This window comes from Sturnus vulgaris, unplaced genomic scaffold (assembly GCF_052056855.1).
Source record: "Sturnus vulgaris isolate bStuVul1 unplaced genomic scaffold, bStuVul1.hap1 Scaffold_1877, whole genome shotgun sequence".
Taxonomy (NCBI): Eukaryota; Metazoa; Chordata; class Aves; order Passeriformes; family Sturnidae; genus Sturnus; species Sturnus vulgaris.
Genome location: NW_028276138.1, coordinates 39,663 through 44,187, shown reverse-complemented (window position 1 = coordinate 44,187; position 4,525 = coordinate 39,663). Strand labels below are relative to the sequence as shown.

Here is a 4,525-nt window from a genome sequence, read left to right as displayed (position 1 = left end):
GGGGGGGGGGGGGGGGGGAATCAATGAGAAATCGGGGAAAAATCAGTGGGAAATGGGGATAAATCTGGAAAAAATCCATGAAAAATGGGGGAAAATATCAGTGAGAAATGGGGGAAAATGGGGAAAAAGTCAGTGAGAAATGGGGAAAAATCAGTGAAAAACGGGGGGAAAACTCCATGAAGAATGGGAAAAAAAATCAGTGAGAAATGGGGGAAAAAATCCCTGAAAAATGGGGGGAAATATCAGTGAGAAATGGGAAAAAATGGGGAAAAAAATCATTTATAAATCGGGGGAAAAATCAGTGTGAAAGAGGGGGAAAAATCGGGATCGCGGACGTGGACCGGGACTGGGATCGGGGACCGGGACGGGGAAATGGGACAGGGACCGGGATCGCGGACGGGGACCTGGGACAGGGACCGGAACCGGGATCGGGGACGGGGACTGGAGACAGGGACCGGGACCGGGATCGGGGACGGGGACTGGAGACAGGGACCGGGACCGGGACCGGGATTGGGGACTGGGACCAGGACCGTGATCGGGTTCCGGGACGGGGAACTGGGACTGGGACCAGGATCGGGGACCGGAACCGGGGACTGGGACCGGGACCAGGACTGGGGACGGGGACTGGGGACAGTGACCGGGACTGCAATCGGCACCGCCCCCCGAACCGCTCCCGGAACCGCTCCCCGGGCTACCCCGGCACGGCGACCGGGAACGCCCCCGGCACCGCCCCGGCACCGCCCCCGGTGCCGCCCCCGGCACTGCCCCGGCACCGCCCCGGGTAGCGCCCCCGTCACCGCCCCCGGGGCGGGCCGCCGAACGCACGCGATGACGCGCGGGGGGCGGGACGGCGCGGGGCGGTGACGCGCTTCATGCCAGGAGCAGGGCCCGGGTGCGACGAAGACGGGAGCGGGCCGACCCGATACCGCGCGGGGCCGCGGGCCCGGCGGAGCCCGGCCCGCTGGGTAGGGGCCGCCAATGGCACCGGGGCTTCTGCTTCGGCTTCTGTCCGTGTCGGCGGGGAGGCCCCAGCCAGCGGTGCCCCTCTCCCTCGGCGACACGGGCGTGGAACTCGGCATCGGGCGCTGCATCGCCGCGGACAGCACGGGGCGCACGGGTACCGATACTGCCATGGGGCCCGGCGCTGCTCTCCTGCTCCGCCGCCAGGCGGCGCTGCGCTGCCGTCCTGCCGCGCCTCCGGGCACGCTCGGTTTCCTCGGGACCCCGGGCCCCGCCAGTCCCGCCGCTGCGGAGGCGGGGGATGCTTTATGGGACTGCCCGAGCTGGCGGTGCCGGGTCTGGGGCGTTGGGGCGCGCCTTGGGGGGCTGCGGGTGCGCTCGTTTCCTCTTCTGCATGGCCTTCTGTGTGAGCATCTCTCGTTGCGACTGCTCTTGGAGAGTCAAACCCCTCCTCCTAAGTGGTCTCAGGAGCCTGGCAGGGTGAGTTTTGTTTCACAGGGGAAAGGGCCACTGGTCGTGTCCAGAGACCTGTGCACCCAGCCAGGTTTCTGCCTGATAAAATTCCAAATGGATGAGGATTTCTCCCAGCCCCAAGCTGCCCCCACCTGTAACCCTGGCTGCCTTTGGGGTGCCCAAAGCCTCCTCTGTGCAGATCTCAGGAACCTGGGAGGGGTGAACAATGTTGCACAGGGAAAAACCCCACAGATTTTATCTCCGGGCCCGGGGCCAGGAGCAGGCATTTGCGTGCTATAATTCCAGAAGGAGCACGGTGTCTCCCAGACCCAAGCCGCATCCAGCTGTGACCCAGCTGCTCTTGGAGTGCCAAAAGCCTCCTCGTAGCTGATCTCAGGAACCCTGGAAGGGTGAGTTTGGTTTCACAGGGAAAAGGCCTCAGTTTGTGTCCAGAGATCAAATAAGGGACTCTGCTTTTCCTCTAGTTCTCCTTCCTGTTTTCACCTGGGCTACAAGGATGGGCATGGCCTGTATTTCTCATATCAAAGTGATGTTACTAAATTTGTCCAGAAGTTCTGATTATTATTTTTATTAGTAGTAGTAATTTTCTGATAGAAAACACTCTCATTTTGCCTTTCCCACGTTGTTTCCAGGTGCTGCCCAGGATGGACATCTGTGGTCTCAGACAGTGATTCCCGAGGAGCAAGGAAAGCCTTTTCCTCACCTGCACAGTTCAGGTGGATGGGACAGAATTGGTGTGGCCTGACAAGGCAGGAAAAGCTGTCTGTGTTCTGGAGTGCCTTGAAAGCTTTCTCCGTCAGGTTTGGAAGGGGTTTCTCTTTGGGATTTCTTGTGATGCAGCACCACGGGTATCCCTTTGTGCCAAGTCCAGTGCTAAAGGATTGAAGAACTGACAAGTGGGGTCTGGGATGAAAATGCCTCTAATAAAATTAAGCAAAGAATACAATAAGAGAAATGAGCATCCTTTTAATAGTTAGGAATAAAAATGCTGGAAAAGGGCACTCTGAATTGGTGTCACTTGTCATGGATAAAACCCCAGAGTGAGGAATCAGAGCAGAAGTTGAGAGCTGGAATCTTTCTGCAGTCGACTTAATTTTCTTTTCCTCCTCTCTTTCAGGACAGGAAGAATCACGACTCTCCTGGCATCTTTGCCAAGAGCTGTGGTGTTTGATCAGCCAAAGCCCAGAGGCTTCAGCACCAGAGGTCTGAGCCTGGAGGGCTCCTGGTGCTGCCCGTGCTGTGGGCTATGTCAGAGGATGCAGGGTTCCTCTTTGCCTCCCTGCTGGGATTAACTGCCATGGGAATGTGGGATCTGGGTGAAACTCCAGCTCTCCTGGTGTTCAGGGGAGCAAGGTCTGAGGGACTCCTCTCTGGGGATGTGCGGTGAAGGACTGAATAGTGTGGAAGGAGAGTATTTATAAACTGTATCACTGTTTCTCCCAAAATTGGGGTGGAGCACTGATGGGGGCGGTTGGGTTTGGTCTGGGCCTGTTATTCTTTGTGCAATTTTTAAATTCTCTTGTATGATTTACTGTCCGGTATCTTTCTAACAAAAGCTGACATAAATTTAGATTAAGGATTAGAACTTGGCTCCATTCATTGCAAACATTTGACAAGGCTGGAGGACTGGGGTGGTGACTGCTCTCAGGAAAGGTTACTTATTAATACTGTGTCAGATTTCCCGCAGTGACTGTCAGGCCTGCATGGCTGTGAGCTCGTGCTCTTCTCACTGGGGAAATAAGTTCAGCAAAATTAGAAATGTTAGAAAAATCCAGCCAAAAATTCCACCTCTGTACCCCCTAAGTTTTCCCAGTTTTTCCCAGCTAGGAGCTGCACAGAAGTCAGGCAGGGGAAGTGACAACAGGGAACAGCTGAAAAATTCAAAGGCACAAAGAGGAAAGGGGAAAGGTTTCAGAAAACAATTCTATGGTCTAAGAATAATTTCTGATTCCCTACTGAGAAGAACACGAACTCACAGCCATTCAGGCCTGACAGTCCCCTGCAGTGAGAGCTCAGCACACATCCACAGAGGCAAGTCCAGCATCTTAAATGAAAAAATAAAAATAAAAACCAGAAGAAAAAGGTGATTTCTTTTGCTTCAGAGTTATTTCAAGTTCTTAAAGCCCAAGCAACATTTGCTCTTGATTTTGGTTGGGTGAATCATGAGCAGTGGGCACGGGTCATGCCATTCATTGAGCAGAAAACCCGGGGTCATTTAGAGGGGACACAAGAACTGTTTGTGTAGCGACCTCGGGCTGCAGAGGGCCAGGAGAAAGGCCAAGGGAGCTCCCTGGGGCCACCAGGGCCTGTGGGGAACAGAATGGACGCTTGGATGACCAGTGGAGGTGAGGAGTGGATCTGAGTTCATCTACAGGGAAATAAGGAGGGGATACTCTGGAGTGAAAAGCTGAGGTGATGAGTTCACCCACCTGGGCACGAGTTGTGTTTGCACAAAGTGGGAACAGAGGTGAAGGTCAATCCAAAGTCGATCCTGCTTGACCTCTGAATTCCAGGATAAGTTTTACAAGCTGCCAAATGAGGGAGTAAAAATACACAAAAATGAAACTGAGAGCATTCATGAGGTTCCTGGGAGTCCATTACACTGTTGTCATAGAATTCTTAATGAGTTTTGAGCTTTTAATGACAACAATTCAGTACTTTCTTTGGATTATTCACTGTGTAGGATTTGGGGTTTATCTGGATTTTAAAGGCGTCGTGGTGGCCCTGACACTGCTCAGGAGCTGGTAGGAAAAGCAGGGTCAGAGCTCCTGGCAGGCACAGGGTGTTTTTCCCAGAGTGGACTGTGGAGGAATTGTTTGGGCCTTGGATTGTCCCTCTGGGTGATGCCAGTTGCTGTGATTTGTGTAATTCCATACATTTAACTCCCAATACTTCCCAGCCCAGGGGCTTGAGCTGACAGGGCAGCACACAGATTGTTCTCTGTGCTGTGCCCCGATTTGGGGTTGGCTGTCAGCTTTGCTAGCTCCCGTGAATTATGCCCATAGCCCCGAATTCCCTGCTCAATTCCCACTGCCATAACCTCACAGCGCCTCATGGAGTGGGGATATACTGTGGCAGGAAGCTCAGCAGC

At 54.3% G+C, this 4,525-nt stretch overlaps 1 long non-coding RNA gene across 1 annotated transcript; it reads left to right on the top strand.

Annotated features, from left to right (window-relative positions):
* The first annotated feature begins 859 nt into the window (after positions 1-859).
* On the top strand, positions 860-3,521 carry LOC148218366 (uncharacterized). Its single transcript, XR_015800469.1, has 2 exons — positions 860-2,234; positions 2,552-3,521. It is a non-coding gene; the product is annotated as an uncharacterized LOC148218366 (long non-coding RNA).
* The last annotated feature ends 1,004 nt before the right edge of the window (positions 3,522-4,525 follow it).